Raw genomic sequence first — 13,245 nt, 5'->3', positions numbered from 1 at the left:
TCTGGAGGAAGCTGCTGTCTGTAACTTGAGAATGCTGCAGGATGCAAGATGTTGTTCTTCTATGGGATGCTGCATGTCCTGGCACTACCTCTATGATGCTTTCTCTCTTTCTGTGTTAGTGATACAAGTGGATCTCAAACTAGTCTGGGCATTAGAATTATTTGAACTTATTTTTTAAAATATAGAATTGTAGTATATTCAGTATTTTGTAGTGGCCTATAATGAAAGCAATGGCACCCCACTCCAGTACTCTTGCCTGGAAAATCCCATGGATGGAGGAGCCTGGTAGGCCACAGTCCATGGGGTCGCTAAGAGTCCGACACGACTGAGCGACTTCACTTTCACTTTTCCCTTTCATGCACTGGAGAAGGAAATGGCAACCCACTCCAGTATTCTTGCCTGGAGAATCCCAGGGACGGCGGAGCCTGGTGGGCTGCGGTCTATGGGGTCGCACAGAGTCGGACACGACTGAAGCGACTTAGCAGCAGCAGCAGCATAATGAAACAGAATTTGAAAAAATAATATATATCATATATATATAATTGAATCAATTTAAAGTACTCTTGAGACTAGTTATTGTAGTTTTATAACAGTATTATAAATCAACCATACTTCAAAATATAATCGTGGTATTCATCGTGCATGCATGCAAGCTAGGTCAGTTCAGGCTTGTCTGACTCTTTACAACCATGTGGACTAGGGAATCAAAATTCTCATGGGAAGAATTCTATATGTAACTCTGAAGCAATCAGCTGATTACTGGTTTAAAGGTGGGCTTTGATGATTGATGTATTGTTCAAGAATCAAAAGTTGAACAAGAAGAGTTTCAAATATGAATCCTCTATATAGTAGCCATCGGGATTGGAAATTAATTGTGATTCCTTGACGTCAGTTTCCCTATTTATAAGTGGGGCAAATAAGCCTGCTGAAGGTGCTGATACGAGGATTAATTGTAATCTGTGTACCAGTTACTTGGGCCATTTCCTGGCATTGAAGTTCATTCATTAGTGGAGGCTGTAACATCACCATCATATTTATGTATTAAATTCAGGAACATTTTATGCTGTATGTGGAATAGTAAAAACATAATTGTAGAATGATAATATATTTTGCATCAGGCGCAATATAATATCACATATTGACTTCTTTTGCTATTACATGCATCTCCATTCCCAGCTCTCGAAAGTCTGTGGCCCTGTGTTCACTGTGTATTTTGGCATGAAGCTCGTGGTGGTCTTGCATGGATATGAAGCCCTGAAGGAAGCTCTGATTGATTTGGGAGAGGAGTTTTCTGGAAGATACGGTTTCCCAGTGAATGAGAAACTAGAAAAGGACATGGTAGGTGTGCATGGGCACATGTTTTGCATTGGCAATAGGGATGAAACTGAAAGTTGCTCAGTCGTGTCCAACTCTTTGTGACCCATGGACTATACAGTTCATGGAATTCTCCAGGCCAGAATACCGGAGTGGGTAGCCTTTCCTTTCTCCAGGGGATCTTCCCAACCCAGGGATCGAACCCAGGTCTCCTGCATTGCAGGTGGATTCTTTACCAGCTGAGCCACAAGGGAAGCCCCAGGCAATAGGGGTTGGGAGGATGGAAAAGAGGGATTTGAGGAATGTTCCATCAGAGCTGGATCCACCAGAAAGGCTGCCAACTGTCAGCTCACTCCTCTTTCCCTACTAGTTTCTGTTTCCTCTCCTGGTGTAGGAATCATTTTCAGCAATGGGAAGAATTGAAAAGAGACCCAGTACTTCTCCCTCATGATCCTGCAGAATTTCGGGATGGAGAAGAGGAGCATTGAGGACCGCGTTCAAGAGGAAGCCTGGTGCCTTGCGGAGAAGTTGAGGAAAACCAATGGTGAGTGATTCTATGCTCTGTAACTCTGACCTTAACACACTGCTCTCTTCTCCAGTGACGCCCTTGGGAACATTTCAGGAGTGGCCACATCTTTCCTATAGATCATGATTGCAGCCCCTCTTTGGAAGGGAGGGGTGCGAAGAAGAGGAAGCCAAGGGAGCTTTTGTGTGGCCATGCTGATTGTTGCATGTACACCCATGGTTGTGCACACAGTGTGGGTTTAAAGGTCATTTAATTATACTTTCTCCTGAACTTTGTTTTCACATCAGAAATCACAAAGAATAGTTTTAAATCATTTCCTTAAAAAGTCAGAGAACAATATTTTTCATTGCATAAATATAGGTTGTCTATTTCAGAGCCTTTCAACAGGGCATACTTGTTAACCAGACAGGGTGGGAATGACCTCCTGATACCCTTATGGAGCTTGAAACAAGTGACATGTGCATTCACTTAACTAAACTATATTTATATGTTCAGCCTCACAGAAATATCTGAGAGTACGTACAGGGCCCAAACCTACACTTCTGGCCAATAGAATTGTTCTGGCCACACTTGCTAGAAAATATCAGCATTTCTTATTGAAAGGTTCCTCCTGCAAGCCATGTGTTATGCCAGGATTCATGACCTCCGGAGGAGAATTTTGACCTGGGGTCAGACGAGGCTTGACTACTTGGAGCTTTTTGCATAGCAAAGTCTTAGAGATAGGGAAAGTATAATAGAGATAGGGAAAGCTTCTGACATAGACATCAGAAGGGGACAGAAAGAATGCCCCCTTTCAAGTTTTTAGCAAGGTGTCTTATGCAGGAGGAGAAGGAGACAACAGAGGATGAGATGGTTGGATGGCATCACCGACTCGATTGACATGGGTTTGGGTAAACTCCGGGAGTTGGTGAGGGACAGGGAGGCCTGGCGTGCTGCAGTTCATGGGGTCGCAAGGAGTCGGACACGACTGAGCGACTTAACTGAACTGAACTGATCCATACTTAATGGGAACTCTTACTTGCCAGGTCCAATTATACTTCTTAACAGACAATTTATGGAATTTTATAGGTTTTGAACCCTTATAAGCCTCCCTCATTTTGTAGTCTGATGGAAGCACCATTCAACTGCTTCTTGAATCTATCTCGCTCACGCTGCAGTCCTAAGAAACCCCTCAGAAACATGTTTTTTATTTCAGTCAGATCTTTTCTCGAATTTTGATTAACACTGTGCATACTTCATTCCATTAGATCTGATAAGGAAAGGAAAGTCGCTCAGTCGTGTCCGACTCTTTGCGACCCCGTGGACTGTAGCCTACCAGGCTCCTCCGTCCATGGGATTCTCCAGGCAAGAATACTGGAGTGGTTTGCCATTTCTTTCTCCAGGGGATCTTCCCGACCCAGGGATCGAACCCAGGTCTCCCGCATTGGAGGCAGACACTTTAACCTCTGAGCCACCAGGGAAGTCCTACAGAAGGGTTGTGTCTCATGGTAACTGGGAGGTTTGAGCCATAATTTCTCAAACCTTCCACCTAAATTCTTGAGATTGGCTCTTCCCTCAGTTACCTGAGCAAGTTTTACCTGTTTGGTGATGGAGAGAGGAGAATCCCTAGTTTTGGTTTATTCCCTTGAGAATCTGTTACCTTTTTTTCCCTGGAGTCCAGGGACATCTATTTATTGTGAAGCCTGTTACTTTGCGAACAGTCAGTTGGGTGCATATTCAGAGTAACATTTTAGGGGTTTGGTTTTGTTTTTCTGAAATTGTTCTTGAGGCAGCTGTGGTATATATGAGAGAGCATCACAGTGGGCATCAGAAGATCTCAGTTTGAATCCTAGTCTTATTAATTATGAACTATATGACATCGGACATTTCTGTTCACCCTGAATCTTCCTTTCTCTCATTTGAAAGATACAAAATTACAATCTCTATCTTCCAATGTTTATTTTGGTGGGGTAGACATGGGATTTCAAGGTAAAAGTCATGTACATTTAATTATATACTTATGTCTTCAGTCAGTCAAGATGTTTGAATTAGGTTAGTGTTAACCAAGAATTCTAAGAATGTAGAGCTGGTTGAAATCCAGAGGTGTTTGTTTGGGGTTTGTTAGGACTGCTGCCCAGAAACAGAGATCCAAGAAGCACTTAAATTGTGTTCTTCCAGACTACAAAATGGGGAAATTTATAAAGGCAAAAAATGACAGGGATAGATAAACGTTTTGACAGAAATTAGCACTATAGATGACAAGATGTAAGAATGCTTGTAAGCAAGAATTGGATGGGTTCAAACTAGTTATATTGTTGTGAAGGGAGTGGGAAACTTTGAAAATACAAAACTGCAGCAAGCACCTGCTAGCAGATATTGTTTTGAAATGGCTGGTGGAGTCCTTGGTTTGCCACAGTTGGGAATTCAAGTTCTCAGTAATGCAGGAACATGTCTGAACATACCCATGATGACTGTGTGGCTTCATTTGGAGGCCTGAACCATATTTACTGTATTTTGATTTTTAAATGATCTTAAATATATCACCATTAACTATTTTATACATAGACAAATGTAATATGAGTACAGTACTTTGAAATATTTTAAAATCTTTCATTTTCAAGGACAGAGTATCCTAGTGTTGGATATAGTATTACAAGATAAGCATTCAAATGCAAAAAAGGCATATTGGTTGTCCTCAGAGTCAAATATTCCCAACTGGTCACTGATTTGATTTCAGATTTATGAGCCCTTTTTGGCATCAAATTATTTATTTCTATAGTTCTCAATCCCAGCTGCACAGTGGGACTTCTCCCACCCACTAGACCCAATCCCAGCACAGCTAAACCAGCCTAACTGCAATTTCCAGAGTGATCATTGGACAGAGAGAAAACAAAGCTAAAGCACAGTTTATTTTTATCATTGGGGCAGTCTGCTCAGAAGAGAGAGCAAAGTGGATATAACTGCATGGTCTGTTTATATCAGAGAGGTGCAGGTTGAATTAGCAGGGACTGTTATAAAAGCTTTAGGTTTCAGGCTCACAGTCTTCTGAGTAAGAAGAGAAGGCGTCAATGGATCTGGCTGTGGTCCTGGTGCTCTGTCTCTCCTGTTTGCTTCTCCACTCACTCTGGAAACAGAGCTCTGGGAAAGGGAAGCTCCCCCCAGGGCCCACTCCCCTCCCAAGTTTTGGAAACGTCCTACAATTAGATGTTAAGAACATTGGCAAATCCTTAAACAGTGTAAGTAGGTTTTCTGCTTTTCCAGTGTCTTGCACACAGTAAGTTAAGCCCGATTATAAAACTAATGGGGCTTCCCTGGTGGCTCAGTGATAAAGAATCTGCCTGCCAAGTAGGAGATCCAGGTTTGATCCCTGGGTTGGGAAGATCCCCTGGAGAAGGAAACAACAACCCACTCCAGTATTCTTGCTGGGAAATCCTACATTTCACTAGGGGCACACTGTCAAAATAGGTCAGTGTGGAGCAAATTACTTCCTGTGATTTTGACACTCTTCTTGCCTTTCAGCTATGTCATTATTGTAAGCAGAGGAAAACAATAATGTGTTTTGTGTGTGTTTAGCTCTTTGTATGGTAGAATCAAAGTAATAAAGTATTAAACTTTGGAAGTGTTGCTTCCCTTCTTTGTTACACAGGCATTTGCTGTGATTTGGGGCTGAAGATAAATGAAGTGAAATGTTTCGTAATTTGAGATTTTCTTCCAGAAGTCATATTTTATATAAGCCAGGTGTTTTGTTCAGATGATCAGGAAAATCGAACTTGTCTGAAAAAGGCCGTTGTGCCTGATATAAGGAGTTGACTTGAGATCAGGACGAGCATGAGTGATTGAAAGAAAGAAGTCATCAGTCAGGATTTTGCAGGCAGATACCATCTGTACCCTGTGAATGCTGCAAGATGAAAGATGCTGTTCTTCCATGAGATGCTGTATGTCCAGGCACTGCCTCTATGATGTTGTCTCTCTATATTAGTAATACCAGTGGATCTCAAACTGGGCTGGGAATTATCTGAATTTATTTTTAAAAATTACAGATTTCTAGTATTCATCAGAGGGCTACAGAATCAGAATTCTAATGACTGCTGTCATTAGCTGATTCTGAAGCAGTCAGCTGGGTGTTGGTCCAACGGTGGGCCTTAATTATTGCTATGTTTCTCCTCAAGGATCAGAATGTGAATAAGAAGAGTTTCAGATTTGAATCCTGTATATATAGTAGCCCTGGGACACTGGACATGAAATGGAATTCCCTGACCTCAGTTTCCTTGTTTATAAATGGGGCAAATAAACCTGTTGAAAGTGCTGATATGAGGATTAATCATAATCCGTGTACCAGTTACTTGGGCTGTGGCCCAGCATCTCAGGTCATCCATAAGTGGGAAGTGTAACAATCTCTACCATATTTATGTATTAAATTCAGAAATATTTTAGGCTATGTGGCAGAATAAAAACATAATAGTAGGATGATAATACATTCTACATCAGGCACAATGTATTATCAAACATTGAGTTCTTTGCTATTACATGCATCTCCATTCCCAGCTCTCAGAGGTCTACAGCCCTATGTTCACTGTATACTTTGGCATGAAGCCCATGGTGGTCTTACATGGATATGAAGCAGTGAAGGAAGCTCTGATTGATGTGGGAGAGGAATTTCCTGGAAGAGGCAGTTTCCCAGTGCTTGAAAGAGCTACTAAGGTTGATGTATTTGCACATGTTCAGCGTTGGTAATGGGTAGGGGTGGTCCATCTGTGAGCCTCCCAAGTGTCGGCTCACTCCTCCTTCCCTAGGACCTCCCTCCTAGTTTCTGCTTCCGCTCCTGGTAGGAATCATTTTCAGCATTGGAAAGAGATGAAAGGAGACTCGGAGCTTCACCCTCACAACCCTGCAGAATTTTGGGATGGGGAAGAGGAGCATTGAGGACCGCGTTCAAGAGGAAGCGCACTGCCTGGTGGAGGAGTTGAGAAAAACCAGCGGTGGGTGATTCTGTAACTCTGACCTTAGCAGTCTTTTCGCTCTCTCGGTGATGCCCTTGGCAACATTTCAGGGCAGCCACATCTTTCCTGTGGGTGGTGGTTGTCAGTCTTCAGATGGAGAGGGGAGGGTGTGAAGCACAGACAGCCAGGGGAGCTTTTGTGTATCTGTGATTGTCATGTGTGTCATATGATTGTCCCATGATGGTACACACAGTGTGGGTATAATGTGTTTTAATAATACTCTAGCCTGAACTTCGTGTTCAATTCAGAAATCACAAAGGATAATTTTGAGTCTTTTCCTAAAAGAGTTAGAGAACAATGTCTTTTCCATAGCAACTGGACAGGGTGGGAATGACCCTTATGGGTCATGAAACAGTGATATTTGTTTTCACTTAATTGAACAGTTTTTATATATACAGCCTCACAGACATGACTGAGAGTCACTTCAGGGCCCAGGCCTACAGTTCTGGCAAATAGCAATGACATCTAGGGGTTTGAATCATTTAGGTATATCTTATTGCAGTTCTCAATTATGACTTCTCTGTAAATGCAGCACTTTTAAAAATAACTTTACTGTATGTTTGCCTTTGGCAGTGAGCTTTTTCCATTGTAACTTTCCTGTTTCTAGTTGTGGCCTTTCCCTTTTCCTTAGGAAAGTCTCTACTATTTCTTTTGAAGCTGGTTTGGTGGTGCTGAAATCGTTTAGCTTTTGGTTATCTGTGAAATTTTTGAGTCTTTATAAATCTGGTAGAGTATTCTTGGACGTGGGTTCTTTCTTTTCATCACATTAAAAAAAAATTTGAGTGTATCATGCCACTTTCTTCTAGCCTGCAGAATTTCTGTTGAAAAGTCAGCTGATAGTGTAATGAGATTGGTGTAATGTACAAGTACTAATACCAATCTTTGGAGAAGAAAGAATTGATGATTTTACAAAGAGATTATAGGACATGTCTCAGTAATCACAAATTTGATACAAGAGTTAGTACTTCAAGTCCACTTTTTTTTTTTAGCCAAAGGACATGCTGAGAGAAGACTTTTCTTTTGTAATGTTGGAGTCTAAGGTAGTCATTAATCAAACTTGTTTCTCCTCTTATTTCTAAGTCCATGAGAAACAATGTACTAGAAATCAAAATGGAATGGCCCATCTCTCACATCCACTATATTTGGAAATAACCATTATATTGTCATACGTCTATTCCCAAGTATATACTGGGGATGACTATTCCCTTTTGCATGACCCTCCCAGTGTAGAAACATAATATTGGGCTTTGTTGTTCAGTTGCTAAGACATGTCTGACTCTGCAGTCTCATGGACTACAGCATGCCAAGCTCCTATATCTTCCACTGCCTTCCAGTTTCCTTGAATTCACGTCCATTAAGTTGGTGTTGCTATCTAACCATCTCATCCTCTGCCACCCATTCTCTTTTGCCTTCAGTCTTTTCCATCATCAGAATCTTTTCCAATGAGAATATTGGGAGGCTGATTCTGTTATATCTTTCTACCAATTAGATGAGTGATTAGTTTTACCCAAGGCTGGAGCTACTGAGCTAACTGGAGAGAATGGTCTAAGACAGGAGTTGGTAAACTTTTTCTGTGTTATTCCAGGGTGTAAGTATTTCAGAATTTGAAGCCTTGAAGTGTCTGATGCTTTTTGTATGCTTTTGTACACTTCTGCTATTACAGCTTGGAAGCAGTTAAGGACATATTAAACAAACAAAAAGGGCTATATACAAGTCTTTATGGAAGCAGAAATTTAGATTGCATAGAATTCCCATGTGTCACAAAATATTATTCTTCCTTGATTACTTTCCATTTAAAATACTTAGTCATTGTTTGTACAAAGGCTATATTTGTACCTGGGTTCATATTTGTTAGTATGTAAGACAGTCTAAAAGAATGTTTTGCAATGCTGTGAGATTGATTTGTGGGATTTTTTTTTTCTTTTTAGTTTATATAAAGAACATTTTCCAACACAGGGTCTGAAAAATTTACTCTTATCTATTTCTAAAACTTCAAAATTTAGTGCTTACATTTAGGTGATGATCCATGCAGGTAATTTTTACTCATGATGCTGAGTAATATTTATGCTTCCTTTATTTCTCTATGAAATATGCAATTATTTGAGCAACATTTGATGAAAATATTGGATTTTGTATCTTTTGTTGGCATCTTAAAGGAAAATTTTATGTATTTCTTATATAAATATATACAAGAGAATAATAAAGGGTTGTAGATGTTTTATATGATGACCTTAGGGGATAGAAGATTTCCCGAAGTTTGCATTAATTATTTTTTAAACATAAAACATTAAAAACATGTTCATATGTATGTTTTATGTGAATTTGTATGTTTACTTGCTTTTGCAGTGTTGAGAAATAATCAATAAACAATCTGTAATAGGAATAGAAAAGAGTTTTATTTGACCCAAACTGAGGACTATAGCCCAGAAGACAATCTCTCAGATAACTCTGTGGAACTGCTCTGGAGAGGTATGGTTTATCCACACAGTTGTATACCTTGTCAGAACAATGAACATCAGGAAGCCAGAGATACATTCTTATAAGGTTTCAAAAAAACATTATCAGCATATGCACAGCGAGTTGGTATGGCCTTGGCACCTAAGAGAGGAGTCTTCTCATTGCAAGAGTTTCAACATTGGCGTCCCAGAAAGGAGGCACTTAATCTTTACTTTTAACATGAACATTCTTTATTTCTGTTCAATTCACATTTTCTTTAATAATTAATTAGTGTGTATGTTTGATAGGCCACAAACAGGCAGTTTTATTTAACATAAAATTCAAGTTAAATTATGTATAAGCTAAAATGACTTCCCCATACTTTAATGTGTAAAAATTTTCCACAAATATTCATTTATCAATCTATCCATCTACTCATTCATACTTCCCTGCTTCAGTATGTATAGCTCAAAACAGTGATTTTTGTATGCAGAGGAATAATAGCAGTTATACTTAACAGTTATCATTGATAGAATACTATTATCTAGTGTACAGCCTATATTGAAAATTTCACAGTTTTCATGGAATAAGCTTTATACTTTTTTTTTTTTTTGCAAATCAATGTCCAGCCCAGAAACAAGCCTATGATTTGGTTGTATTTTCCCTGTTCTCCATTTCTCTCCTGTTATCAGTTCTCTTTTTCCTGTTTGTTTTCTTTTAGTACCTTTTACTTTGTAGAGTTCAGTTTAGTAATCACGTAAGATATTCCTCAGGCTGGTTTTATGTGATTGTTTTCTGGACATAGATTCCAGTTACCACTTTAAGTATATGGGTGCTTTGTGTTTCCCACTGAAATTCATTGGGGAGGTGCAGGCACATATGTCAGTTATCCCATTATTGGTTATGCAATGTTGTTCACATGATAAAGTAGTATCTGCCAGATTACTCCATGACACAGGTCCTTTTTTGCACATTTAATTAATAAAAAATTGCATGGTACTGTATGGGTTTGTATCATGCTTCTCAGTTGTTTAACCAATAGTTTTAGCATTAATAGATAAAACTTGCTTAAATTAATGATCCTATGTTGAATTGTTGTGAAATGATTCTTCTAATTTTACCATCCTTCCTGTGTTTCATATCTGGGATTAATCTGTAATGAAGTCAAACACTATATTTTTAAATAAAGACAAACAATCTGTTTGGCAATGGTAAACAATAATGTCGGAGTCCAGCTCCAGCTGGTCCAGAGTTCCCTCAGGATGGACGGCGTCAGTGATGCGAATGAGAAGGCACAGTGAGTCTTAGCGTTTCCAAGTGTCTACCAACTTTATTGTTTTTAAGACAGCTTTTATATTTTTAGTGGTACATAGAAACAAATGTAAAGTATAGAGTCATACCAATTCAGCTTAATGGGCAAACCAATTCAGCTTAATGGGCCAGCAGTTTTGACCCTCATCGAAACCGTTTGCATGTCTTTAGTTACAAAAAGACTCATTTTGTTTACATCATCTTCTGGCCTGGGGGCCTGCTAACATCTCTTGACTCTCCATTGACACGGGTTGATTGGTCAGAACATTTTTGCATCAGGCACAGCAGGAAAGAATTCATCAATAGAAAGTTTTAAGGTAAAACCTGTTTTCAACAATTTATTCTACGCCTTGAGCTTAACAGAAAAGAATGTGGTTCCATAAAGTCATAGAACAGCAAGCTGAAGGTCAGCTCTAAGTAAGAATCATCAGTTAAAACAACAATTGTCTTATTATTTGTATTAAAGCTAAACTTTTATTTATATAAATTTCTAACTATTATGTTTTTGTTATATAGGCTAAATATGTTAAGAGTAAAAACATAGTGAGTAAATATAGACTAAGTAACAGTTTCATAAAGCAATATTTCTTATATTTCCTAACAAGCCTTTTTTCCTACGAAGGGTTCTGTGCCCATTGGGGCTTTTTGTGCAGAGGCTCTCAATGCTGTTTTATTGTTAAGGAGCAGTCATGCACATTAGCTCCAAAGGCACAGGCATATTTATCAAACAAACTAATATGCTAGCAAGAGGAGTTTAGATTAAAATACTCTATATCCTAGATAATCTTATAGGGTGCCACTGTTTGGGGGCTCTGTCAATTAAGGTTTCAGATTGATCTATTTAGGAAGAGATCAGGAAAGGTCTTTTACCTAAGTCACAGAAAATAAGAAGAGGTTTATTAGAAAGATATCATCTTTAAGGTGAGCGCTGAGGCAGCCTCCCGAGAATCCCTGAGGCCTGAGTTGCTCTGCTCGTCAGGTCTTCTCCTCATGACTCTGTCATGGGTGGGATCTCGTGAGTTGGCTCCCGGCACAATAATATTTGTTATTGTATTTACTTTATTATCATTGAATAGGTTATTTTATATTAATCAAATGCCTACTTACAAAAGCCATACAAATAGATAATTTGAGACATTTCAAACATAGTAGAGACATAATCCACACATGAAATGAGTGAAAACTGAAATGATAAAAAAAAATAAGCTGATGGGGTCAGACACCAGTGTCCAAATGTGGTGATAAGCAGATTGGATTCGTAAGTTCTAAGACCCATGTGCTGAGTATTTCAGATGCCTTTGAGGTCCATTTTCGCAGCATCACTGCCATTTGTCTTAAACTTATCCTTGTTTATTACTTGTTCTGTCTGATTGAAAATGCCACTGTCCTTCTTTCAGCCCAAAATTAGTCATCTATTGATCCTAAGATTGGACTAAATGATTTTCAGCAGTTCTTCTAGCTCTGTGACTTCTTCATAGGTTAGTTTATCTTCGTCTGTTCTTTCCAGGGCACAGATACATTAACATCACTGACTTCTGTGCTGCATGATGACAAAGAATTCCCCAACCCAGAGGTATCTGACCCTGGCCACTTCCTGGATGAGAATGGCAACTTTAGGAAGAAAGACTATTTCATGGCTTTCTTAGCAGGTAACACAAATTTATTTTCTTCATTACTTCAGAGGACAAGGTGCCTTTGGGCATCCTTTGGAGCTTCCATAGTACCCACTCTGGGCCTGGCCGAAATGCTCTTGGTCCATGATGAGGGACAGCAATCCCAGTGCTCCTAAACCTTCCCTTCCCATGATACATCCTCATCATTGGGCTAGATTACTGGAGCTTTGGAACGGTGACCCAGTTCTTTCAAATTCAGAAATAAAGTTTAAACTACATTCTGAAAATATAAGAGAAGTGCATCTTAGACTAAATAAACTCTGTGTTATAAAACTTTAAATCTTCAAGGTTAAAGTAGATTTGATATACTTACAGCAGAGAACAGAGGCTTTGAAAAATGAAAAGGAAGATATTGGACCATCACACTAGGAACAAAAATACGACCAATGTATGAATATTTCTAGAAAAAATTGACAGAAACTTGAAAATTTCAAATTGGCATTATAATACACTTAATGAAGTATGTGATATAGTGCTGATACTCAATAAATATCTGCTGAAAGAAGGATACCAGTTAAGATTAGATGTTAAATGGATAGCATGTGTATATACCCTTTGTCCACCTGTCTCCTAGTGATCTGCCTTCCATCCATCCATTCAAATATTCATCAAAAAGTTACTGCATGGTCTCTTTCTGACAGCGAGAAACACGGTGTTCAAGGAATATGTACTCTCTTATTTTCAGGAAAACAGATTTGTGTTGGAGAGGGCCTGGCCTGCATGGAGCTGTTTTTATTCCTGACCACAATTTTTCAAAAATTTATCTTGAAATCTGTGGTTGACCCAAAGGACATTGACGCCACCCCAGCTATTACTGGGATAGCTACTATGCCACCTCCTTACCAGCTTTGCTTCATTCCTGTGTGAAGAATGTTAGATCATCCAGCTTCCTCAGTGATGTTGTCTTCAACTCCCTCTCCTCAGGGGCATCATTCACCAGTGTCCTGTTAATCTTTCCTGAGAATACATTCTCTGACCTCTTCTCATTCCCTGCACAGTTTCACCA

General features: G+C 39.3%; 1 pseudogene; it reads left to right on the top strand.

Annotated features, from left to right (window-relative positions):
* The first annotated feature begins 4,887 nt into the window (after window positions 1-4,887).
* LOC145531455 (cytochrome P450 2C9-like) lies at window positions 4,888-6,806 on the top strand (annotated as a pseudogene).
* Window positions 6,807-13,245: the final 6,439 nt, after the last annotated feature.

This window comes from Giraffa tippelskirchi, chromosome 2 (assembly GCF_054371585.1).
Source record: "Giraffa tippelskirchi isolate mGirTip1 chromosome 2, T2T-mGirTip1v1.2.pri, whole genome shotgun sequence".
Lineage (NCBI taxonomy): Eukaryota > Metazoa > Chordata > Mammalia > Artiodactyla > Giraffidae > Giraffa > Giraffa tippelskirchi.
The sequence above is the reverse complement of the archived record's forward strand: the minus strand, read 5'-3'. Positions and strand labels throughout refer to the sequence as shown.